The 27623-nt window shown below is 43.0% G+C and overlaps 1 protein-coding gene across 4 annotated transcripts in view; it reads left to right on the forward strand.

Moving 5' to 3' along the window:
* The first annotated feature begins 278 nt into the window (after positions 1–278).
* The window catches only part of LOC115153216 (protocadherin-15-like), a 324073-nt gene continuing 296728 nt past the window's right edge, over positions 279–27623 (forward strand). For all 4 annotated transcript variants that reach the window (XM_029698418.1, XM_029698421.1, XM_029698420.1 and 1 more), the window contains exon 1: positions 279–489. The gene's annotated coding sequence lies outside the window, so the exon portion shown is untranslated. The remainder of the gene's footprint in view (positions 490–27623) is intronic.

Genomic DNA, 27623 nt, shown 5'->3' on the forward strand with positions numbered 1-27623 from the left:
CAGCACATTGGACTTTACAGTGTGCCGGGGCAAATGCCAGCTCTCCACACGTTTTCCAGCAGCCCTACCTGTATATCTTTACTGTCCCTCCCTACCACTCTGTGTAGTAGGAGTTGGTCAGTGCTGCTCTCAAACGACGTTGACAGGGGGAAATACAGATTTACCCGGCTTCACCTTTACTGCCCCGCGTAATACGTTTTGCTCTGGCTGAAACAGAGAGAAAGAGAGAGCCTCTGAATTTTAACAAGTGAGTTTGGTATATGCATGTGCATTGCGCAGCAGTGTCTCAATGTTCGATCATCACGCTCGGCAACAGAAAGATACGAGTTACTAACTCCTACAGTAGTTACCACTAAATCTCCCCATTTCAAGTGTAGGCGAGAGACAGGGGCAGGCGAGGGCTAGTGTGCTTGTGTGAGAATGCGTTCTAGTGTCAGTCGCCGTCTATGACAGCCTGAATAGGATTTGTGTGCTTTTGGAGCCAACATGGTAAGACATTATTTCATGTTTGATATGAGCATTGTAATATTTGGTTTATGTAAGGGAAAAATGTGAAAACGGTAGTTCATGTGTTAGTTATTTGAATGTCCGTACTCTACATCCTTTGTAATGTATTGCTGTGTCGTGTGTGAATCTATACGCCAGGTATTTCCTTTCAAATAAAACTACTATGCAGTGTAATCATTGCAGTATTGGGGATGCCAGTAATAAACAATTATAACGTGATAATAATTTGGACTATATTTCATCCATTGACAATGCGTCATCGTAGAGCAGCCTAAAGTAGACCGTTCCGTTAATCTCTTGAAAGTTACGTTTTAAAGCACATTGATTGCATGAGCATTCACATTGGATTATGCAAGTGATATCCTATTCGTGTCAGTGCTTTACTGTAAACTGCAGCTGCAGGAAAAACTAAGTTTACTTCCAGTCGCTTTCCGCAGTTCATGTCTCCCTGAGTCAAATGCTCTGTGTTTTTGTTTTATGCACGGGGAGAAGAATCCTAAAATCACACATTTCTCCACGGAGTCACCACACTATAGCGCCTTCACGTGCATGGGTCAGGTCTCTCACGCGTTGATGCACGTACAGTACACACTAAATACAAATGCGAGCCAAATAAGACTTATTTGGCTTGTAACCATAGCGGATCCTTTTTTGGTTCTATGTGGAACCTGTATGGCAGTAGCAATGCGTGGGTAAAATAACTTGGGAAGCCAAGCCAGAAAAAAAGCCATATTATAACCTATGTGTTGTGATAATTGCGTTGTTTGCTCTATAACCCGTTAGTTTTTTTTATTTTTTTATTTTTTTATTTTCACCTTTATTTAACCAGGTAGGCAAGTTGAGAACAAGTTCTCATTTACAATTGCGACCTGGCCAAGATAAAGCAAAGCAGTTCGACAACATACAAAAACACAGAGTTACACATGGAGTAAAACAACATACAATCAATGATACAGTAGAAAAAAATAAGACTATATACAATGTGAGCAAATGATACGAGATAAGGGAGGTAAAGGCAAAAAAGGCCATGGTGGCAGAGTAAATAAAGTTAAAAGTTAAAATATAAATAATATGGTGCAAAGGAGCAAAAATAAATAAAATAAATAAATAAAGTAGGGGAAGAGGTAGTAGTTTGGGCTAAATTATAGATGGGCTATGTACAGGTGCAGTGATCTGGGAGCTGCTCTGATAGCTGGTGCTTAAAGCTAGTGAGGGAGATAAGTGTTTCCAGTTTCAGAGATTTTTGTAGTTCGTTCCAGTCATTGGCAGCAGAGAACTGGAAGGAGAGACGACCAAAGGAGGAGTTGGCTTTAGGGGTGACCAGAGAGATATACCTGCTGGAGCGCGTGCTACAGCTGGGTGCTGCTATGGTGACCAGTGAGCTGAGATAAGGGGGGACTTTACCTAGCAGGGTCTTATAGATGACCTGGAGCCAATGTATTTGGCGACGATTATGAAGTGAAGGCCAGCCAACGAGAGCGTACAGGTCGCAGTGGTGGGTAGTATATGGGGATTTGGTGACAAAACGGATGGCACTGTGATAGACTGCATCCAGCTTGTTGAGTATGGTATTGGAGGCTATTTTGTAAATGACATCGCCGAAGTCGAGGATTGGTAGGATGGTCAGTTTTACGAGGGTAAGTTTGGCAGCATGAGTGAAGGATGCTTTGTTGCGAAATAGGAAGCCAATTCTAAATTTAACTTTGTATTGGAGATGATTGATGTGAGTCTGGAAGGAGAGTTTACAGTCTAACCAGACACCTAGGTATTTGTAGTTGTCCACAAATTCTAAGTCAGAACCATCCAGAGAAGTGATGCTGGACAGGCGGGCAGGTGCAGGCAGCGATCGGTTGAAGAGCATGCATTTAGTTTTACTTGTATTTAGGAGCAGTTGGACACCACGGAAGGAGAGTTGTATGGCATTGAAGCTCGTCTGGAGGGTTGTTAACACAGTGTCCAAAGAAGGGCCAGAAGTATACAGAATGGTGTCGTCTGCGTAGAGGTGGATCAGAGATTCACCAGCAGCAAGAGCGACATCATTGATGTATACAGAGAAAATAGTTGGCCCAAGAATTGAACCTGGTGGTACCCCCATAGAGACTGCCAGAGGTCCGGACAGCAGGACCTCCGATTTGACACACTGAACTCTATCAGAGAAGTAGTTGGTGAACCAGGCGACGCAATCGTTTGAGAAACCAAGGCTACTAAGTCTGCCGATGAGGATGTGGTGATTAACAGAGTCAAAAGCTTTGGCCAGGTCAATGAATATGGCAGCACAGTATTGTTTCTTATCGATGGCGGTTACGATGTCGTTTAGGGCCTTGAGCGTGGCTGAGGGTACCCATGACCAGCTCTGAAACCAGATTGCATAGCGGAGAGGGTGCGGTGGGATTCGAAATGGTCGGTAATCTGTTTGTTGACTTGGCTTTCGAAGACCTTAGAAAGGCAGGGTAGGATGGATATAGGTCTGTAGCAATTTGGGTCAAGAGTGTCACCTCCTTTGAAGAGGGGGATGACAGCAGCTGCTTTCCAATCTATGGGAATCTCAGACGACACGAAAGAGAGGTTGAACAGGCTAGTAATAGGGGTTGCAATAATTTCGGCAGATAATTTTAGAAAGAAAGGGTCCAGATTGTCAAGCCCAGCTGATTTGTAGTGGTCCAGATTTTGCAGCTCTTTCAGAACATCAGCTGAATGGATTTGGGAGAAGGAGAAATGGGAGAGGCTTGGGCGAGTAGCTGTGGGGGGTGCAGTGCTGTTGAATGCAGTATGGGTAGTTAGGTGGAAAGCATGGCCAGTCGTAGAAAAATGCTTATTGAAATTCTCAATTATAGTTGGCTTATCGGTGGTGACCGAGTTTCCTATCCTCAGTGCAGTGGGCAGCTGGGAGGAGGTGTTCTTATTCTCCATGGACTTTACAATGTCCCATAACTTTTTAGAGTTTGAGATGCAGGAAGCAAATTTCTGTTTGAAAAAGCTAGCCTTGGCGTTTCTAACTGCCTGTGTGTATTGGTTTCTAGCTTCCCTGAAAAGTTGCATATCGCGGGGTCAGTTCGATGCCAATGCAGAACGCCACAGGATATTTTTGTGTTGGTTAAGGGCAGTCAGGTCTGGGGAGAACCAAGGGCTATATCTGTTCCTGGTTCTAAATTTCTTGAAAGGGGCATGCTTATTTAAGATGGTGAGGAAGGCATTTATTTTTAAATAACCAGGCATCCTCTACTGATGGGATGAGGTCAATATCCTTCCAGGATACCAGGGCCAGGTCTATTAGAAAGGCTTGCTCGTTGAAATGTTTCAGGGAGCGTTTGACAGTGATGAGTGGAGGTCGTTTGACCGCTGACCCATTACGGGTGCAGGCAATGAGGCAGTGATCGCTGAGATCTTGGTTGAAAACAGCAGAGGTGTATTTAGAGGGCACGTTGGTTAGGATGATATCTATGAGGGTGCCAGTGTTTGCGGCTTTGGGGTTGTACCTGGTGGGTTCATTAATAATTTGTGTGAGATTGAGGGCATCAAGCTTGGATTGTAGGATGGCTGGGGTGTTAAGCATGTCCCAGTTTAGGTCACCTAGTAGCACGAGCTCTGAAGATAGATGGGGGGCAATCAGTTCACATATGGTGTCCAGAGCACAGCTGGGGGCAGAGGGTGGTCTATAGCAGGCGGCAACGGTGAGAGACTTGTTTTTAGAGAGGTGGATTTTTAAAAGTAGAAGTTCAAATTGTTTGGGTACAGACCTGGATAGCAGGACAGAACTCTGCAGGCTATATCTGCAGTAGATTGCAACACCGCCCCCTTTGGTCGTTCTATCTTGTCTGAAAACGTTGTAGTTAGGGATGAAGATTTCAGAGTTTTTGGTGGACTTCCTAAGCCAAGATTCAGACACAGCTAGGACATCCGGGTTGGCAGAGTGTGCTAAAGCAGTGAATAAAGCAAACTTAGGGAGGATTGTTCTAATGTTAACATGCATGAAACCAAGGCTATTACGGTTACAGAAGTCATCAAAAGAGAGCGCCTGGGGAGTAGGAGTGGAGCCAGGCACTGCAGGGCCTGGATTCACCTCTACATCCCCAGAGGAGCAGAGAAGAATGAGTATGAGGGTACAACTAAAAGCTATAAGAATTGGTCGTCTGTGACGTCCAGAATAGAGAGAAAAAGGAGCATGTTTCGGGGGGCGATAAAATAGCTTTAAGGTATAATGTACAGACAAAGGTATGGTGGGATGTAAATACAGAGGAGGTAAACCTAGGCATTTAGTGATGATGAGACAGATATTGTCTCTAGAAACATTATTGAAACCAGAAGATGTCATAGCATGTGTGGGTGGAGGAACTGAGAGGTTGGATAAGGTATAATGAGCAGGGCTAGAGGCTCTACAGTGAAATAAGCCAATAAACACTAACCAGAACAGCAATGGACAAGGCATATTGAAATTAAGGAGAGGCATGCTTAGCCGAGTGATCAAAGGGTCCAGTGAGATTCAGACAGCTAGCCGGGTCATAGGTAGCAAGCTGGTGGAAGATGGAGGGAGGTCTGTTTTTAGCCACCTCGTGCGTTTCCGTCTGTGGATTAGTGGGGTTCCGTGTGGAAGGGGGGACCAGTCCAAGTTGGCAAAATAGTTAGTTATAGTGGCCCAAGAAAAGTGTCCGATAGACCTATTCAGATCGCAGCCGATAAGACAGCTAACGATTAGCGGGCCGCAGAATGGGCAATCAGGTTACGTCGCGACGGAGGGGCCAGTTGGATAACTCCCTCGGGCAGATAACGTTGGTGGTCAAGTCGTGAAGGCCCGATGGGGCTCCGCATCGGCAGTAAAACAGGTCCGGATAGGTGATTGTAGCCCAGGAGACACTTCAGCTGGCTACCTCAGGAATAGCCCAGGAGTGGCTGACGGAACTCCTCAGCTGGCTAGCTCCGGAATAATGTGTGTTAATTCCGGGACCGACGTTGCCAATAGTCACTCAGGTAGCAGCTAGTTAGCTGCAAGATCCAGGTGTAAATGTCCAGAGCATGCGGTAGAAATCCGGGGAAAGGAGAGAGAATAGGACCGGTATGCTCTGGTCTGAGTCGCGCTGTACAAAGACTGGCGATAGCTTTTCGAGCTAATGGATATCCGATGACCGCTAACCGTGGCTAGCTGAACTCCAACGTTAGCCAGTGAAAATGGCTAACCTCTGGCTAGCTTCTGTTGTGGATTTCAGATTTGAGGTAAATAATACTTTCTTGTTTAAAATTGGTGAGGTGGGTTGCAGGAGAGTGCTTTGAGGTTGAGTTTTTAGAAGAAAAAATGTAAAAAGATATGCAAAGAAAAAAATATGTAAATATATATATACACGGGACACGACAAGAGGAGGGTAAAGGACGTCTGAACTGCTATGCCATCTTGGAATTCAGTTCTATGCCTTGCGACCATGACATGTAGTTCTAAGGTCAAGACAATAACAAGACACAGTGGGAGAATATTATTTCAACCACACCTTTGTTTCATCACAAAACCTGAGATCAACCTCTGTCTGGTGAAGTCCACAATGTAACAAACAATTACATGACCTACAGCAAGTTCATGTTTCTGACATTTTTGGACTACTTAACTAGGCTTATTGATTTAGGACAATGGAGAGTTGCCGCAAGTCGCAAAGAAAACAGGAGCTGCCTCTACTATTCCAACACCTTTTCAACTTCAACATTTCAACATCATCAAATCACCTATGAATAGTCTAAAACAGTGACAACTAAAAGATACCAAAAAACGATTTAGTTCAATCAATAACTAAGGCTAAATATGATGTGGCTTTCCATGGTTCATATTTCCCTGTGTGTGTGTATGTGTGTGTGTGTGCGTGCATGCATGCATGCATGCATTAGTGCATGTAGAAAAAACATGTTGACTTACCCAACTGCCATCCTGCTCTCTTTCATGTAGACGAAACGCCTATGACTGTCATACAGTACAGACTTTTATTTGTTGTCCTAGGCAATTTTAGCTAGCGAGCTAGCCACCTGAGGACAACAACACAACGAGATGCAACAATTCAAGTTGTTCCTGTCAATAACATGTTGCTCTCGATGTGATGTGATTGGAGTGAAGCCAAATCCAAACTGGATTCCCTTGACACTTTGTTTTGGTGCGCCAGGACCATTCACAGTTGAGCTCACTCAGTTTAGCTCAATGCTGAGTGGCTATTATTTTGTACTTTTTTTTATCAAGGGAGGCCAAATGCTCTATGGCTTCCCTTGCATTCAATGCTATGGACGGCAACAATGTCATGCTCTTTTTGACCAGACAGCATCATATAGATTGCCTATAGATACAAGGACACTTGGATGCTTTCTCCGGTGAGATACATTCAGCCTCTTGCGAATTGAAGGAATACTAAGAAACACAGAGAGACGAAAGAAACACATTTTTTATTATCTTCTTATTTTGATACATTTTTGGTCTAAGCCTGGCTTCCCTTGGCGTCCATGAATACACACCACTGCTGTATGGTGCTATAAATCAGGGTTTCCCAAACTCTTAACAGTTTCCTAAGGTTCTATAAAGGACCATAAACAAGGTTATACACTGCTCAAAAAAATAAAGGGAACACTTAAACAACACAATGTAACTCCAAGTCAATAACACTTCTGTGAAATCAAACTGTCCACTTAGGAAGCAACACTGATTGACAATACATTTCACATGCTGTTGTGCAAATGGAATAGACAACAGGTGGAAATTATAGGCAATTAGCAAGACACCCCCAATAAAGGAGTGGTTCTGCAGGTGGGGACCACAGACCACTTCTCAGTTCCTATGCTTCTTGGCTGATGTTTTGGTCACTTTTGAATGCTGGCGGTGCTTTCACTCTCGTGGTAGCATGAGACGGAGTCTACAACCCACACAAGTGGCTCAGGTAGTGCAGCTCATCCAGGATGGCACATCAATGCGAGCTGTGGCAAGAAGGTTTGCTGTGTCTGTCAGCGTAGTGTCCAGAGCATGGAGGCGCTACCAGGAGACAGGCCAGTACATCAGGAGACGTGGAGGAGGCCGTAGGAGGGCAACAACCCAGCAGCAGGACCGCTACCTCCGCCTTTGTGCAAGGAGGAGCAGGAGAAGCACTGCCAGAGCCCTGCAAAATGACCTCCAACAGGCCACAAATGTGCATGTGTCTGCTCAAACGGTCAGAAACAGACTCCATGAGGGTGGTATGAGGGTCCGACGTCCACAGATGGGGGTTGTGCCTACAGCCCTACACCGTGCAGGACGTTTGGCATTTGCCAGAGAACACCAAGATTGGCAAATTCGCCACTGGTGCCCTGTGCTCTTCACAGATGAAAGCAGGTTCACACTGAGCAAGTGACAGACGTGACAGAGTTTGGAGACGCCGTGGAGAATGTTCTGTTGCCTGCAACATCCTCCAGCATGACCTGTTTGGCGGTGAGTCAGTCATGGTGTGGGGTGGCATTTCTTTGGGGGGCCGCACAGCCCTCCATGTGCTCGCCAGAGGTAGCCTGACTGCCATTAGGTACCGAGATGAGATCCTCAGACCCCTTGTGAGACCATATGCTGGTGCAGTTGGCCCTGGGTTCCTCCTAATGCAAGACAATGCTAGACCTCATGTGGCTGGAGTGTGTCAGCAGTTCCTGCAAGAGGAAGGCATTGATGCTATGGACTGGCCCGCCCGTTCCCCAGACCTGAATCCAATTGAGCACATCTGGGACATCATGTCTCGCTCCATTCACCAACGGCACGTTGCACCACAGACTGTCCAGGAGTTGGCGGATGCTTTAGTCCAGGTCTGGGAGGAGATCCCTCAGGAGACCATCCGCCACCTCATCAGGAGCATGCCCAGGCGTTGTAGGGAGGTCATACAGGCACGTGGAGGCCACACACACTACTGAGCCTCATTTTGACTTGTTTTAAGGACATTACATCAAAGTTGGATCAGCCTGTAGTGTGGTTTTCCACTTTCATTTTGAGTGTGACTCCAAATCCAGACCTTCATGGGTTGATAAATTGGATTTCCATTGATTATTTTTGTGGGATTTTGATGTCAGCACATTCAACTATGTAAAGAAAAAAGTATTTAATAGGATTATGTATTTCATTCAGATCTAGGATGTGTTGTTTAAGTGTTCCCTTTATTTTTTTGAGCAGTATATATATATAGCAACAAAAAAGGGTTCCGCTATGATATATTTTTACCAGATTTGGAAAATAACATGTACTTGGTTTTACCTGAATTAAGTACCAATTTCAGTTAAACAAAGGCTTTCTGCAGGGCAATAAAATGCTTATTTTTTTTTTACAGAAAAACAAATATTGTTAATGTAAATACTAAAAAGAAGCAGACCAAGAATCGATCTCTGTGGGACACCCTTTGTTATGCCCAGAAAACCTGATGGTATGGTTCTTTGGGATGGTTATAGTTTTGCTCTAATACAGTGGCCTGAAACACATCAGGCCTGCAAGTCACCTTACGCTGTCTTGCAAAGTGGTGGGTAATTCCTATTATAATCCAGCCAGAATGGGGATACCCAACATCTGGAATTTCTATTCACCCGTCACCTGCATTGAGGATGACTGCCAGGATTGGGAAGACAAAGACATGAAACTACCTTAAACATGTAAACTGGAACAACGGGTGCAATAAGTCCAAGTAACAGATTGGATAGTTTAGAAAAATGTACACTACCGGTCAAAAGTTTTAGAACACCCACTCATTCAAGTGTTTTTCTTTATTTTTACTATTTTCCATGTTGTAGGATAATAGTGACGACATTGAAACTATGAAATAACACATATGCAATCATATAGTAACCCAAAGTGTTAAACAAATCAAAATATTTTTTATATTTGACATTCTTCAAAGTAGCCACCCTTTGCCTTGATGACAGCTTTGCACACTCTTGGCATTCTCACAACCATGCTTTTCCAACAGTCTTGAAAGAGTTCCCACATATGCTGAGCACTTGTTGGCTGCTTTTCCTTCACTCTGCGGTCCAAATCATCCCAAACCATCTCAATTTGGTTGAGGTCGGGGGATTGTGGAGGCCAGGTCATCTGATGCAGCACTCCATCACTCTCCTTCTTGGTAAAATAGCCCATACACAGCCTGGAGGTGTGTTGGGTCATTGTCCTGTTGAAAAACAAAGGATAGTCCCACTAAGCCCAAACCAGATTGGATGGCGTATTGCTGCAGAATGCTGTGGTATCCATGCTGGTTAAGTGTGTCGTGAATTCAAAATAAATCACAGACAGAAAGCACCCCCACGCCATAACACCTCCTCTTCCATGCTTTACGGTGGGAAATACACATGAGGAGATCATCTGTTCACCCACACTGCATCTCACAAAGACACAGCGATTGGAACCAAAAATCTCAAATTTGGACTCCAGACCAAAGGACAGATTTCCACCGGTCTAATGTCCATTGCTTGTGTTTCTTGAACCAAGCAAGTCTCTTCTTCTTATTGGTGTCCTTTAGTAGTGGTTTATTGGCAGCAATTCGACCATGAAGGCCTGATTCACACAGTCTCCTCTGAACAGTTGATGTGGAGATGTGTCTGTTACTTGAACTCTGTGAAGCATATATATAGTTCAAGGGTCAGTGTCAATGCCATATTTACAATGTGAAGGGATACTGGACTGGCAGGGGTAGATATGTATAGGGGTAAGGTGACTAGTCATCAGGATATATGATAAACAGAGTAGCAGCAGCATATAGGATGATTGTATGGGACTGTGGGTGTGAGTCAGTTTGAATGTTTGTGTGTATTATGTGTGTGTGAGCAAACTAAGTGTGTGTGAGTGCACAGTGCTTTCAAAAAATATTCATACCCCTTGACTTATTTCACATTTTGTTGTGTTACAGCCTGAATTCAAAATAGATTACATAAATACAATATCTCACCCATCTACACACAACATCCCATAATGACAAAGTGAAAACATGTTTTTAATATTTTTTTCAAATGTATTGAAAATTAAATACAGAAATATCTTATTTTCATAAGTATTCACACCCCTGAGTCAATACTTTGTAGAAGCACCTTTGGCAGCGATTACATATGAGACTCTTTCTGGGAAAGTCTCTTAGAGCTTTCCACACCTGGATTGTACAACATTTAACCATTATTATTTTGAAAAGTCTTCAAGCTCTATCAATTTTCAGGTCTTGCCATAGACATTCAAGTAGATGTTCAAGTCAAAACTGTAACTCGGCCACTCAGGAACATGCACTGTCTTCTTGGTAAGCAAATCCAGTGTAGATTTGGCCTTGTGTTTTAGGTTATTGTCATGCTGAAAAGTGAATTCATCTCCCAGTGTCGGTTGAAAACAGACTGAACCAGGTTTTCCTCTGAGATTTTGACTTAGCTCCATTCTGTTTTATTTTTGAAATTTAAAATTTTTACTCCCCAGTCCTTAACAACTACAAATATTCCCATAACAAGATGCAACCACCACTATGCTTGAAAATATGGAGAGTGGAACTCAGTAATCTAATTTAATTACTTTGCTACATTCTTTCCAGTATTACTTTAGTGCAATCAGGACAAAAAGTTAATTACTTTGCTACATTCTTTCCAGTATTACTTTAGTGCAATCAGGACAAAAAGTTAATTACTTTGCTACATTCTTTCCAGTATTACTTCAGTGCAATCAGGACAAAAAGTTAATTGCTTTGCTACATTCTTTCCAGTATTTCTTTAGTGCCTTGTTGCAAACAGGATACATGTTTTGGAAAATTTGTATTCTTTACAGGCTTCATTCTTTTCACTCTGTCAATTAGGCTAGAATTGTGGAATAACTACAATGTTGTTGATCTATTGTCAGTTTTCTCCTATCAAAGCCATTATCCCTTTGACACGTACCAACAAATGGGTGTGATCATTCTACAGTTGTCCCTGCAACGTACGCTCAAACAGATGTGATTAGAATGCTTATTTGAAACGGCCAGTTTCGATTGACGCAACAGTCAGCGTTTGAGCTGGCCAAACTGTTTTTCCACAGAAACATTTTGTGCAAACACAGTCCTTACAAAGTTATGTCCTGAATGTGACCAGTTCAGTTTTGGATGCAATGTACAGACATTCACAAAAGTAATGTTGATTTTGTAGTCAATTAACCATTTCTTTATGGATTTTAATGGGTGCTTGGGGTTATTGTCTTGCTGGAAGATCCACTTGCAGCCCAGTTTCAGCCTGCTGGCAGAGGCAACCAGGTTTTTGGATAAACTATCCCGGTACTGGGTAAAGTTCAGTGGTGTAGTGTTCCTGGAAAAGTGGGTATACCCTAATTTAGCCCAAAAAGTCCCAAAGAGTCTGCCCGGCGAAGGAAAGGCACCTTGTGTGAAAAATGCTATGACAAGCTGTGACATACACTCTGAATGACCTAAAATGATAAATCCAATATTGGTCTTTCACAGTCAGCCCAACCCAAGCTATACTTTGCAAGTAGGCTAATAGTCAACCTACTATTGAAATAGATGAATGAAGCTGTCAACTGAGTCATTATTTTTGGGGGGGTTTCGCTCTCAAAGTCACTTTTTTTAAAGAAAAACAACAAAATGTAATATTTTAAGTCCTCAACAATGCTTAAACTACATCAGGAGACCAATACATGTAGGTTTTTGAGTTTATTTACCCTTTTATTGAACTGTGTAGGCACCTAGCACTGTTGTTTGGTTAGCAGTGTTTCTGTAGCACACATAAGATGGAGTTACAAAACAAATGGCCACTGGATTGATGCAAATAATCATGATATCATTCTGTCAGGTAAGCATAGGCTACTTTGTAGCTAGTTAACATTTATTGAGAAGGAATTTGAGAAAGTCTTTCTAACAACCAGAAGACAGTAAGGTCTATCATTAGCATTGCTATATCATTCCGGTTCCTTAAGGGATGGACATAATTTACAGAATGGTTAGCCATAGGAAAATGGGGGAGGGTCATGCTTTTTCAATTTTAGAGAAGGTGAAGGAGAGTTTAGTATTTTTTAAATATAGTCCATGGGAGGGTCACATAATTCGTAACTGATGAAATTCCAATATTTCTCAGTGTTTTGTAATTAGTTGCTTATTCGGCTATATATCTATAGGCTACGAAGTGCATTCCCAGAGAAGCACAGAGCAAAGTTATATTTGTAAGATAGCTGCTGGGATGGTGTAAATAAAACTAGGCTGCATTACACACTGTAATGTATATTCCAACCCTGATCCCCGGCCTGCTCTGCTCTTGCTGATTAGGAGGAGGGTCAGAGGTTTCTTCAGAATTGTTTTATTTATTTGGTCTTGCGTGTAACCTATGTTCAATTCAGTTTGAGTAGGAGAGTGCGAAGATGAGGAGAACCGGAGGTCAACTTTGAAAGCTTGCTACTACTATAATTTGTTTTATTAAAAACAATAATGTTTCTTGCCCATGATTTATTTATCACAGTTATTTGTCTCACAATAATCCAGATATGAGTAATTTACATTGTGGTGCTGAAACTTGAAACAGCAGCCGCGGTACAATCAGTCAGAAATGAACAGCTCATGGTCCTGAAAGTAGGCAAATTTGAGTAGGCATAACTCTTCATTTTATTTAGATTTTACTAACAACAAACAGGGCTTTGTAATGAAGCCTATTTTTTCCTATTTAAGAAATAAGAAGTACACCTACCTGTTTGACAGATGCAATTTGGCTATAGGCTGCTATATCCATAGATTTGTTGGTCATTTCCTCCACCCACCATGCACACTTTAAATAGCCTACCTCCATGTCAGTGAAGGGCTGTTTGTTAAATTAAAACCAAAATTCAAATTGAGGGGGAATGAGAGGGTATGCAATAGGCCTACCTTTTATTAATGAAAATGGGCATACCCCTTCTTAGCATAAGATTTTGAAGAGAAAAAAAAATCTGAATATATAAAGTGATCTATAACAGCGCTTTGGTCCGCAATGCTTTATGCAAAAAACAAGCTGTAAAATACTCGGGAAAGACGTAACTCCGATGCATATGGGGATATCATTGTTTCGTTTCTTTGACGTTCAGAGGCTGACTTTGATTGGGAAGTAATACAATTCTGTCACCTTCAATTGATTAAGCTATTCACTTTCTGTACAGTAGAAGATGTTAAACCCAGACAGCTTTTTTGGAAGGACTTGTGAACCTTTTCTTGTGTGAGTTAAGCCATGGAAGACCGGCCTGGCGGCCGTGTGCGGCCCGTGACCTGATTCAATACGGCCCGCGGAATCATGCTCAGATCACATAAAGAATTTGTGATAGTAAAGTTTTGAAAAACATATTTGTTATTCAAATTCGAGGCCCAATTAATACTGGCCTTTGTGTAATGATTTAACTCCATCCGCTTGTGGGACATTTATTTTGAAGGCACATGTAAATAACAACTGCACAAGGACAGACAGTGACTTTCAGGCTGACACACACGTCACAGTTACAAATAGTAGCTAGCTAGAAATTGTGCAAAAATCTGTTTTTCAAAGATTTCAAAGAAATGAAAGTAGACAATGAATGTAGGGTGTTCCAGCAAGAGTGGACATGGATATATTTCTTTATTGAAGTATCAGGGCTTGCCTTCATCGTGGACATCATGGCCCTCATGAATGAACTAAATTCCAAATTACACGGTACTCTAATTCTCAGAGTAAGAAACTCTACGGACACTATGAAAGCTTAACCAAGTTTATTCTTCCCAGAGGTTCAATACAGCTGCATTAGACAAAAACATTTTAACAGAAGCACTGATATTTAACCGTTTCTCATAGGCTGTCTCCTCCTACCCATCTGTACAAACATCGATCTTTACTGCTATGCAGGACACTAGTGATACGGGTCATAAACTTATTTCTCCCTTAAGGTGACTTGACCTGACCTCAACCCCCTCCATCACTAATCCATGGCTCTATTCCCTTATCAATGCCTGCCACATGTAATCGCTTCCCTGCACTCAACACATTCCAAGCTTAATTGCACACACTATATACCTTCCTCCTATAACCATTAACTTCTGGTGTAGACCCTCTGAACCTCAGCACTCCATCAGTGACATGAATAAATATATTTTCATATTCTCAGAACCAAACAAAGGGAAGGGCCTTTTTGCACATCAGATGTACAGCCTTGTCAAAGCCTTCAAGGGAAAATGACTCCTCGTGACCCGCCAAGTAGAAGCCAACAATCTCACCCACCTTCAGACACTACTAGTCTGTTTCCTATGAAATGACCAGCGGGAGAAGTATACATCGCAGCTGCGTGCTTTGAACAGTGAGTTTTCTCGTCGTTTTGAGGATTTCAAAGTGTTGGAAAATGACATGCTGTTGGTTTCTTCTCCTTTCACCTTCAATGTGGATAACGCTCCCACTGACCAGCAACTTAAGCTTATCGATCTTCAGTCTGATGCAGTGATTGGAGAACTATTCAAAACAATGCCACTAACGAGGTTCTATGCATCTCTCGATGAACAAAACTTTCCAAAGATTAGAAGTCATGCTGAGAAGATGTTTGTACTGTTTGGGTCAATCTATGCATGTGAACAGACATTTTCAGTGATGACATAACAAGTCAAGGCACAGATCCTCTTACTGACTCTCCCCTCTCAACAATCCTGCGCATAGGGACATCAGCAACTATACCTGACTTCACTGCTCTAGTCAATGCCCATTAGAGAGTTCACACCTCACACTGATTGAGTAGTTCAAATGTAATGTTGAGCTCTCTCTCTTTCTTATGTTTTTGTGCATACCCGTTAGTTCTGTCCGTGGTGCTGAATGCAGGGTGTACAGTACTTTTCCCTCCGTGTAGTTCATTGCATGTTTAAAAATGAAAATACCTACCAAAAGGAGAACATGGATGTGGTTTATTTTTGTGCTTGTTAAACAAGTAAAATAAGGTGCATATCTGGATGTGATTTACAGTAGATAAATCTGTCAACACAGTCATACACATGTATAATCCTGTAATATGATTCTGGCCCACAATGGGAAAAATATATTCTAATGTGGCCTTCCATGGAAAATAATTACACAGGCCTGGTCTAAGCCCTAAACTCAGGGTGGGGGTGGACATGTTTTAAAAAGGCCCAGCGTTGTCCGGGTTTGGCCGGGGTAGGCCGTCATTGTAAATAAGAATTTGTTCTTAACCCACCTGCTGTGTTCCGGTCGAATTGCACCGGAGTTTTCTCTCTGAAAGATGTAGTTAATTTCATCTGATTGTCATAAGGTTCCATGATTTTGTCCACATCTGAAAACACTAAATACATTTTGATGATTTTCATTCCATTTTGGGTGTTTTCTTTAACTTTTGTACACCTGTCGTGTTCCCAGTCAAAAATGACTGTTCTTTATCTTATCTTAATATTTTATTTTTATTGGCCAGTCTGAGATTTGGCTTTTTCTTTGCAACTCTGCCTAGAAGGCTAGCATCCCAGGAGTCACCTCTTCACTGTTGACGTTGAAACTGGTGTTTTGCTGGTACTATTTAATGAAGCTGCCAGTTGAGGACTTTTCCTCTTGCTCAGTTCTGCACCGGGGCCTCCAACTCCTTTTTCTATTCTGGTTAGAGCCAGTTTGCTCTGTTCTGTGAAGGGAGTAGTACACAGCGCTGTACGAGATCTTCAGTTTCTTGGCAATTTCCTGCATGGAATAGCCTTAATTTCTCAGAATAAGAATAGACTGATGAGTTTCAGAAGAAAGGTCTTTGTTTCTGGCCATTTTGAGCCTGTAATCGAATCTACAAATGCTGAAGCTCCAGATACTCAACAAGTCTGAAGGCCAGTTTTATTGCTTCTTTAATCAGAACAACAGTTTTCAGCTGTGCTAACAATTGAAAAAGGGTTTTCTAATGATCAATTAGCCTTTTAAAATCATAAACTTGGATTAGCTAACACATTAGTAATTTACAACATTAACAAAGTCTACACTGTATTCCCGATCAATTTTATGTTATTTTAATGGACCAGAAAATGAGCTTTTCTTTAAAAAACAAGGACATTTCTAAGTGACCCCAAACTTTTGAAAGGTAGTGTATATAGTATGTATACGCTGGAAGTGGAAGCCTAAGTGATGTTGTTCATTAGTTTACTCCAATTAAGGGATAGGTGGTTGGGTTTGCAGGAAATAATAAAGGAAAATGTATTTTAAAAATGTGTGTGTGTGTGTGTGTATATACATGAACTCAGCAAAATATTAAACGTCCTCTCACTGTCAACTGCGTTTATTTTCAGCAAACTTAACATGTATAATTATTTGTATGAACATAAAAAGATTCAACAACTGAGACAAAAACTGAACAAGTTCCACAGACATGTGACTAACAGAAATGGAGTAATGTGTCCCTGAACAAAGGGGGGTCAAAATCAAAAGTAACAATAAGTGTCTGGTGTGGCCACCAGCTGCATTAAGTACTGCAGTGCATCTCTTCCTCATGGACTGCACCAGCTTTGCCAGTTCTTGCTGTGAGATGTTACTCCACTCTTCCACCAAGGCACCTGCAAGTCCCCGGACATTTCTGGGGGGAATGGCCCTAGCCCTCACCCTCCGATCCAACAAGTCCCAGACGTGCTCAATGGGATTGAGATCCGGGCACTTCGCTGGCTATGGCAGAACACTGACATTCCTGTCTTGCAGGAAATCATGCACAGAATGAGCTGGTGTCTGGTGGCATTGTCTTGCTGGAGAGTCATGTCAGGATGAGCCTGCAGGAAGGGTACCACATGAGGGAGGAGGATGTCTTCCCTGTAACGCACAGCGTTGAGATTGCCTGCAATGACAACAAGCTAAGTCCGATGATGCTGTGACACACTGCCCCAGACCATGACGGACCCTCCACCTCCAAATCGATCCCGCTCCAGAGTACAGGCCTCGGTGTAACGCTCATTCCTTCGACGATAAATGCGAGTCCGACGATCACCCCTGGTGAGACAAAACCGCAACTCGTCAGTGAAGAGCACTTTTTGCCAGTCCTGTCTGGTCTAGCGACGGTGGGTTTGTGGCCTTAGGCGACGTTGTTGCCGGTGATGTCTGGTGAGGACCTGCCTTACAATAGGCCTACAAGCCCTCAGTCCAGCCTCTCTCAGCCTATTGCGGACAGTCTGAGCACTGATGGAGGGATTGTGCGTTCCTGGTGTAACTCGGGCAGTTGTTGTTGCCATCCTGTACCTGTCCTGCAGGTGTGATGTTCAGATGTACCGATCCTGTGCAGGTGTTGTTACATGTGGTCTGCCACTGCGAGGATGATCAGCTTTCCGTCCTGTCTCCATGTAGCGCTGTCTGAGGCGTCTCACAGTATGGATATTGCAATTTATTGCCCAGTCCTCATGCCTCCTTGCAGCATGCCTAAGGCACGTTCACGCAGATGAGCAGGGACCCTGGGAATATTTCTTTTGGTGTTTTTTAGAGTCAGTAGAAAGGCCTCTTTAGTGTCCTAAGTTTTCATAACTGTGACCTTAATTGCCTACCATCTGTAAGCTGTTAGTATCTTAACGACCATTCCACAGGTGCATGTTCATTAATTGTTTATGGTTCATTGAACAAGCATGGGAAACATTGTTTATACCCTTTACAATGAAGATCTGTGAAGTTATTTGTATTTTTATGAATTATCTTTGAAAGACAGGGTCCTGAAAAGGGGACCTTTCTTTTTTTGCTGAGTTTATATATAACTTATAACTTTTCTCACAACTCTGGTATATGAAGATGTCTTAGCCGTGTCTGAATCCTGGCTTAGGAAAACCACCAAAAACCCTGAAATCTCCATCCCTAACTATAACATTTTCCGCCAAGATAGAACTTCCAAAGGGGGCGGTGTTGCAATCTACTGCAAAGATAGAACTCTGCAGGCTGTCTTACTATCCAGGTCTGTACCCAAACAATTCGAGCTTGTACTTCTAAAAATTCACCTTTCCAGAAACAAGTCTCTCACTGTTGCCGCTTGCTATAGACCACCCTCTGCCCCCAGCTGTGCCCTCGCCACCATATGTGAATTGATTGCCCCCCATCTATCTTCTGAGTTTGTGCTACTAGGTGATCTAAACTGGGACATGTTTAACACCCCGGCCTATCCTGCAATCTAAGCTTGATGCCCTCAATATCACACAAACTATCAATGACCCTACCAGGTGCAACCCCAAATCCGTAAACACGGGAACCCTCATAGATATCATCTTAAATAACTTGCCCTCCAAATACACCTCTGCTGTTTTCAATCAAGATCGCAGCGATCACTGCCTCATTGCCTGCATCCGTAATGGGTCTGCGATCAAACGACCACCCCTCATCACTGTCAAACGCTCCCTAAAACACTTCTGCGAGCAGGCATTTCTAATCGGTGACCCGATCTTGTAGGTTCATGCTATACAACATTCGCAGAGCACAACCCTGCCTTACACAGGAAGCGGCACAGGTCCTAATCCAGGCACTTGTCATCTCCCGTCTGGATTACTGCAACTCCCTTATGGTGGGGCTCCCTGCCTGTGCCATTAAACCCCTACAACTCATCCAGAACGCCGCAGCCCGTCTGGTGTTCAACCATCCCAAGTTCTCTCACGTCACCCCGCTCCTCTGCACACTCCACTGGCTTCCAGTTGAAGTTCGCATCTGCTACAAGACCATGGTGCTTGCCTACGGAGCTGTGAGGGGAACGGCACCTCCGTACCTTCAGGCTCTGATCAGGCCCTACACCCAAACAAGGGCACTGTGTTCATCCACCTCTGGCCTGCTGGCCCCCCTACCTCTGCGGAAGCACAGTTCCCGCTCAGCCCAGTCAAAACTGTTCGCTGCTCTTGCACCCCAATGGTGGAACAAGCTCCCTCACGACGCCAGGACAGCGGAGTCAATCACCACCTTCCATAGACACCTGAAACCCCACCTCTTTAAGGAATACCTGGGATAGGATAAAGTAATCCTTTTACCCCCCCCCCCAAATAAAAGATATAGATGTACTATTGTAAAATTGTTGTTCCACTGGATATCATCAGGTGAATGCACCAATTTGTAAGTCGCTCTGGATAAGAGCGTCTGCTAAATGACGTAAATGTAAATGTAATCGACCTGGCCGGGGTATCCTGGAATGACATTGACCTCATCCCGTCAGTAGAGGATGCCTGGTTATTCTTTAAAAGTGCCTTCCTCACCATCTTAATTAAGCATGCCCCATTAAAAAAATGTAGAACTAGGAATAGATATAGTCCTTGGTTCACTCCCGACCTGTCTGCCCTTGACCAGCACAAAAACATCCTGTGGCGTTCTGCATTAGCATCCAATAGCCCCCGTGATATGCAACTTTTCAAGGAAGTTAGGAACAAATATACACAGACAGTTTAAAAAAGCTAGCCTTAGCTTTCCTAACAAACATTTGTTAGGAAAGGGGAACGGCACCTCCGTACCTCTACGGCTGGCCATGCTTTCCACATGGCTACCCCTACCCCGGTCAACTGCCCGGCACCCTCCATAGCAACTCGCCCAAGCCTTCACCATTTCTCCTTCACCCAAATCCAGATAGCTGATGTTCTGAAAGAGCTGCGAAATCTGGACCCCTACAAATCAGCCGGGCTAGACAATCTGGACCCTCTCTTTCAAAAATGATCTGCCAAAATTGTTGCAACCCCTATTACTAGCCTGTTCAACCTCTCTTTCGTATTGTCTGAGATTCCCAAACATTGGAAAGCTGCCGCAGTCATCCACCTCCTCAAAGGGGGTGACACTCTAGACCCAAACTGCTACAGACCTATATCTATCCTACCCTGTCTTTCTAAGGTCTTCGAAAGTCAAGTTAACAAACAGATTACTGACCATTTCGAATCCCACCGTACCTTCTCCGCTATGCAATCTGGTTTCAAAACTGGTCATGGGTGCACCTCAGCCACGGTCAAGGTCCTAAACAACATCATAAGCGCCATCGACAAGAGACATTACTGTGCAGCCGTAACATCGACCTGGCCAAGTCGACTCTGTCAATCATCACATTCTTATTGGCAGACTCGACAGCCTTGGTTTCTCAAATGATTGCCTCACCTGGTTTACCAAATACTTCTCTGATAGAGTTCAGTGTGTCAAATCGGAGGGCCTGTTGTCCGGACCCTCTGGCACCCCCATAGAGACTGCCAGAGGGTTCAATTCTCGGGCCGACTCTCTTCTCTGTATACATCAATGATGTCGCTCTTGCTACTGGTGATTCTCTGATCCACCTCTACGTAGATGACACCATTCTGTATACTTCTGGCCCCTCTTTGGACACTGTGTTAACTAAGCTCCAGGCGTGCTTCAATGCCTTACAACTCTCCTTCCGCAGCCTCCAACTGCTCTTAAATGCAAGTAAAACTAAATGCATGCTATTCAATCGATCACTGCCCGCACCTGCCCACCCATCCAGCATCACTACTCTGGATGGCTCTGACTTAGAATACGTGGACAATTACAAATACCTAGGTGTCTGGTTAGACTGTAAACTCTCCTTCCAGACTCACATTAAGCATCTCCAATCCAAAATGAAATCTAGAATCGGCTTCCTATATCGCAACCAAGCATCCTCCACTCATGCTGCCAAAATACCCTCGTAAAACCGACCATCCTACCGATCCTCGACTTCGGCGATGTCATCTATAAAATAGCCTCCAACACTCTACTTAACAAATTGGATGCAGTCTATCACAGTGCCATCTGTTTTGTCACCAAAGCCCCATACACTACCCACCACTGCGACTTGTATGCTCTCGTTGGCTGGCCCTCGCTTCATATTCGTCGCCAAACCCACTGGCTCCAGGTCATCTATAAGTCATTGCTAGGTAAAGCCCCGCCTTATCTCAGCTCACTGGTCACCATAGCAGCACCCACCCGTAGCACACGCTCCAGCAGGAGCCTTTCCTTCCAGTTCTCTGCTGCCACTGACTGGAACGAACTGCAAAAATCACTGAAGCTGGAGACTCATATCTCCCTCACTAGCTTTAAGCACCTGCTGTCAGAGCAGCTCACAGATCACTGCACCTGTTCATAGCCCACCTGTAAACAGCCCATCTATCTACCTCATCCCCATACTGTTATTTATTTATTTATCTTGCTCCTTTGCACCCCAGTATCTCTACTTGCACATTCATCTTCTACACATCTACCATTCCAGTGTTTAATTGCTATATTGTAATTACTTCGCCACTAGGGCCTTTTTATTTCCTTAACTCCCATATCTTACCTCATTTGCACTCATTGTATATAGACTTTTTGTTTTCTTTTTTCTACTGTATTATTGACAGTGAAATGAATGTACAGTAGAAATTAGCATAGAGAAGGATGGGTATGAAGAAAAAAAATGGAAACACAAGTATTGAAGATGGCCTAATGCTACATAGAGTGAAATGGTGAATTGAATTTCTCTTCATCAAAATCCTATGCTAGCCAAATAGATGTTTTAATTGTCATGGGTGAGTAGTTTGCACTTGTGAGTCATGGCCTCTTCATTATTACCCTGGGCTCTCACGAGGAAGGTGTGTGTGTGCATGTGCATATGTTTGCATGTGTGATATACCACTAATTAAACAAGGTTGGAACACTCCCATGGTTAACTAATGGACCCCCTCTTGTCTGGCACATCCAGGCAACAGTGCATGAGACATTTCTAAGCGATAACAAATGAGACAAATTACAGTGTTATTAATTGAAGGTTGTTACCTTAAGTGTGGGTTTTTCTTATTTTAAAAACAATATTTCACTAAAGCAGAAAGGGGATACCTAGTTACTTGCAAAACTGAATGCCTTCAACCAAACCCTTCTGAATCAGAGAGGTGCGGGAGGCTGCCTTAATTGGCATCCAGGGAGTAGTTTTTTTTGGGGGTTAATTGTCTTGCTCAAGGGCAGAACAACATATTTTTCCACCATGCCAGCTCAAGGATTTGAACCAGCAACCTTTCGGTTACTGGCACAGCACTTTTAAGCACTAGGCTACCTGCAATTGTATGGAGGACAAATGCTTACAGTATATACAGTTGAAGTCGGAAGTTTACGTACACCTTAGCCAAACACATTTAAACTCAGTTTTTCACAATTCCTGACATTTAATCGTAGAAAAAAGTCCCTGTCTTAGGTCAGTTAGGATCACCACTTTATTTTAAGAATATGAAATGTCAGAATAATAGTAGAGAGAATGATTTATTTCACCTTTTATTTCTTTCATCACAATCCCAGTGGGTCAGAAGTTTACATACACTCAATTAGTATTTGGTAGAATTGCCTTTAAACTTAGGTCAAACATTTCGGGTAGCCTTCCACAAGGTTCCCACCATAAGCTGGGTGAATTTTGGCCCATTTGTCCTGACAGAGCTGGTGTAACTGAGTCAGGTTTGTAGGCCTCCTTGCACAAGCTTTTTCAGTTCTGCCCACAAATGTTCTATAGGATTGAGGTCAGGGCTTTGTGATGGCCACTCCAATACCTTGACTTTGTTGTCCTTAAGCCATTTTGCCACAACTTTGGAAATTTGCTTAGGGTCATTGTCAATTTGGAAGACCCATTTGCGACCAAGCTTTAACTTCCTGACTGATGTCTTGAGATGTTGCTTCAATATATCCACATAATTTTCCATCTCATGATGCCATCTATTTTGTGAAGTGCACCAGTCCCTCCTGCAGCGAAGCACCCCTACAACATGATGCTGCCACCCCCGTGCTTCACGGTTGGGATGGTGTTCTTCGGCCTGCAAGTCTCCGCCTTTTTCCTCCAAACATAACGATGGCCATAATGGCCAAACAGTTCTATTTTTGTTTCATCAGACCAGAGAACAGTTATCTACAAAGTACGATCATTGTCCCCATGTGCAGTTGTAAACCGTAGTCTGGCTTTTCTATGGTGGTTTGGAGCAGTAGCTTCTTCCTTGCTGAGTGGCCTTTCAGGTTATGTCGATATAGGACTCGTTTTACTGTGGATATACATACTTTTGTACCTGTTTCCTACAGCATCTTCACAAGGTCCTTTGCTGTTGTTCTGGGATTTATTTGCACTTTTCACACCAAAGTACGTTCATCTCTAGGAGACAGAACGCGTCTTCTTCCTGAGCGGTGTGACGGCTGCGTGGTCCCATAGTGTTTATACTTGCGTGCTATTGTTTGTACAGATGAGCGTGGTACCTTCAGGCATTTGGAAATTGCTCCCAAGGATGAACCAGACTTGTGGAGGTCTACAATTTTTTTCTGAGGTCTTGGCGGATTTCTTTTGATTTTCCCATGATGTCAAGCAAAGAGGCACTGAAATACATCCACAGGTACACCTCCAATTGACTCAAACTATGTCAGTTAGACTATCAGAAGCTTCTAAAGCCATGACATCATTTTCTGGAATTTTCCAAGCTATTTAAAGGCACAGTCAACTTAGTGTATGTAAACTTCTGAACCACTGGAATTTTGATACAGTGGGTGATAAGTGAAATAATCTCTCTGTAAACAATTGTTGGAGAAATGACTTGTGTCATGCACAAAGTAGATGTCCTAACCGACTTGCCAAAACTATAGTGTGTTAACAAGAAATTTATGGAGTGGTTGAAAAACGAGTTTTAATGACACCAACCTAAGTGTACAGTGAAGGAAAAAAGTTTTTGATGCCCTGCTGATTTTGTACGTTTGCCCACTGACAAAGAAATTATCAGTCTATAATTTTAATGGTAGGTTAATTTGAACAGTGAGAGACAGAATAACAATATAAAAATCCAGAAAAACGCATGTCAAAAATGTTATATATTGATTTGCATTTTAATGAGGGAAATAAGTATTTGACCCCCTATACATCAGAAAGATTTCTGGCTCCCAGATGCATTTTATACAGGTAATGAGCTGAGATTAGGAGCACACTCTTAAAGGGAGTGCTCCTAATCTCAGTTTCTTACCTGTATAAAAGACACCTGTCCACAGAAGCAATCAATCAATCAGATTCCAAACTCTCCACCATGGCCAAGACCAAAGAGCTCTCCAAGGATGTCAGGGACAAGATTGTAGACCTACACAAGGCTGGAATGGGCTACAAGACCATCAGCAAACAGCTTGGTGAAAAGGTGACAACAGTTGGTGCGATTATTCGCAAATGGAAGAAACACAAAATAACTGTCAATCTCCCTCGGCCTGTGGCTCCATGCAAGATCTCACCTCGTGGAGTTGCAATGATCATGAGAACGGTGAGGAATCAGCCCAGAACTACACGGGAGGATCTTGTCAATGATCTCAAGGCAGCTGGGACCATAGTCACCAAGAAAACAATTGGTAACACACTACGCCGTGAAGGACTAAAATCGTGCAGCGCCCGCAAGGTCCCCCTGCTCAAGAAAGCACATTTACATGCCCGTCTGAAGTTTGCCAATGAACATCTGAATGATTCAGAGGACTACTGGGTGAAAGTGTTGTGGTCAGATGAGACCAAAATAGAGCTCTTTGGCATCAACTCAACTCGCCGTGTTTGGAGGAGGAGGAATGCTGCCTATGACCCCAAGAACACCATCACCACCGTCAAACATGGAGGTGGAAACATTATGCTTTGGGGGTGTTTTTCTGCTAAGGGGACAGGACAACTTCACCGCATCAAAGGGACGATGGACGGGGCCATGTACCGTCAAATCTTGGGTGAGAACCTCCTTCCCTCAGCCAGGGCATTGAAAATGGGTCGTGGATGGGTATTCCAGCATGACAATGACCCAAAACACACGGCCAAGGCAACAAATGAGTGGCACAAGAAGAAGCACATTAAGGCCCTGGAGTGGCCTAGCCAGTCTCCAGACCTTAATCCCATAGAAAATCTGTGGAGGGACCTGAAGGTTCGAGTTGCCAAACGTCAGCCTCGAAATCTTAATGACTTGGAGAAGATCTGCAAAGAGGAGTGGGACAAAATCCCTCCTGAGATGTGTGCAAACCTTGTGGCCAACTAGAAGAAACGTCTGACCTCTGTGACTGCCAACAAGGGTTTTGCCACCAAGTACTAAGTCATGTTTTGCATAGGGGTCAAATACTTATTTCCCTCATTAAAATGAAAATCAATTTATAACATTTTTGACATGCGTTTTTCTGGATTTTTTTGTTGTTATTCTGTCTCTCACTGTTCCAATAAACCTACCATTAAAATTATAGACGGATCATTTCTTTGTCAGTGGGCAAACGTACAAAATCAGCAGGGGATCACTTTTTTCTCTCACTGTATGTAAACTTCCGACTTCAACTGTACAGGTTATGACCTTGTTAGGTCACATATAGTCTCTTACTGTTAGAAATACACACTCCAGGTTTAGAAGGTAATGGCTTCACGTACTTTCCAATGTACACATCAGGGAAGCCATTCCAACAGTAGTTGATAAGACACTCGTAGTCAACGATGCCTGAAAGGATTTCACTCTGTCCGGATGGGGAGACGGAGACAAGACTGCGTTTCAATTTCCCCAAACATTGTTTCCCCTCAGATAAGGGTGGGTGAGACGCAGGGCTGTATTATGATCTAGCCTCCTATGTGTGCATGTCACATTTATTGGGGGGGCTTGTTCAGGTTGAGCACCCTTATCAAATCATCCCATAATCAGATGTTCAGCGATATTAGACTGTCTGTTGTTTCTCTGCCACTTGGAGTGGCCTGTAGTAGGAACAGGAGCATGGTACAGGGGCAGAGGCAGCGGCAAGAGATCCGGAGTAATGACTGACAACAGGGGAGGTTTAATATCAGGGCAGGGCTGATTGTGGGTAGATCATGAGGACTTGTAACTGCATTAACTTTTTCCCTGCTATCTCTCTTTCTTTCGCTTTCTCAGTTTAGATCCAGCTCCTTGTCTTCTCCAGTGATGTTGATCTTTATGTTTAACTTTTTAAGAGTATAGCTAAATTATTATTGATTCCCATCCTTAACAAATGCCCTGAATACAGGTGTCACGTATACTCCCTCTCCGGCGCTCAAGGTCACCAAGCTGCTCATTATTACGCAAACCTGTCACCATCATTACACGCACCTTCGCCTCATCAGACTCACCTGGACTCCATCAACTGCCTGATTACCTTCCCTATATATGTCACTCCCTTTGGTTCTTTCCCTAGGCGTTATTGTTTCTGTTCCAGTGCTCATGTCTATACGCTACCCGTGTTTCTGGTTTTGTTCTATGTTCATTTATTAAATACACTCTCTGAACTTGCTTCCCGAACTCCTACTCCGACCCTCCCATGCACCAATTTGCGTGCTCGGAGCATGGTAGAATGCATTTTGAGAAACACCCAATGTGTATGTTTACTGCTTTTCATGAAATCACGTATGGCTCTAAATATTGTACTGTATATACATTTGTTCATAGGGGCAAAATTGTGTATGTATAGCCAAGAAAAATTGGTTCAGTTATGGCCTAAAATAAATGTGAGCAGAATATTTTATATATATTTGTTCACATGGTTATATAAAGGCTGACGGTTAAAAACAGCCTATACAATATCTAGGCCTATATCTAGTTTCTACAATGTGTTTTTGTTTTAAATAATGTATTTTCTCCCCAAATAGATGCAGCGAAGCCGTGTGTACTAGGGTCCAGGTTTCTTCCTGGGTCTCCAGGCTTCTCTCCTTCAGGCCATTCAACATCACCTTTCGGATCTGAATCTGAGCATTGTCCGGGATATGGTTGTGTTCTCCAGATAACTTGGAGATAACCCCGTCAGTGAGGGTTTTGCAAAAACATTTCCAAAGGGACTTATTTGCGGTCTGTCGTGTTTCCACGCATAAAGGATAAATTCAGGTTCAACTGCAGCTTGTTCTGACCTCCTCTAAGAATAATGAATACTGAGCGTAGCAGTGCAATATCTTTTTAAGCAGAATATTTGGATTATTAGCTTTTGTTCAGATCCGGCAGTTCAAAGAGGATAGTTTCAAAGATAATCAATTGGGCTTATTGTTCATTAGCAGCAAACGTTCATTAATTCTCTGTAATCAAAATAGCCAATACTCTTCTTGTGCAATGTATAGCCTACTGTACTGTTTGTCTGTCCCGACTGTCTGCCTGTCTTGGTGAGAATTTTAAGTTAATAAAATACTAAAATAATCTTCTTTAGTTTGTGTGCCTATTATTATTTTACATTTAAGTATGGCCTCCTAGAACTCTTTTGGGCGTCATGGAAATGTACAATTTTAATACATTCTAATAACATTTTAC

Source organism: Salmo trutta, chromosome 18, assembly GCF_901001165.1.
Source record: "Salmo trutta chromosome 18, fSalTru1.1, whole genome shotgun sequence".
NCBI lineage: Eukaryota > Metazoa > Chordata > Actinopteri > Salmoniformes > Salmonidae > Salmo > Salmo trutta.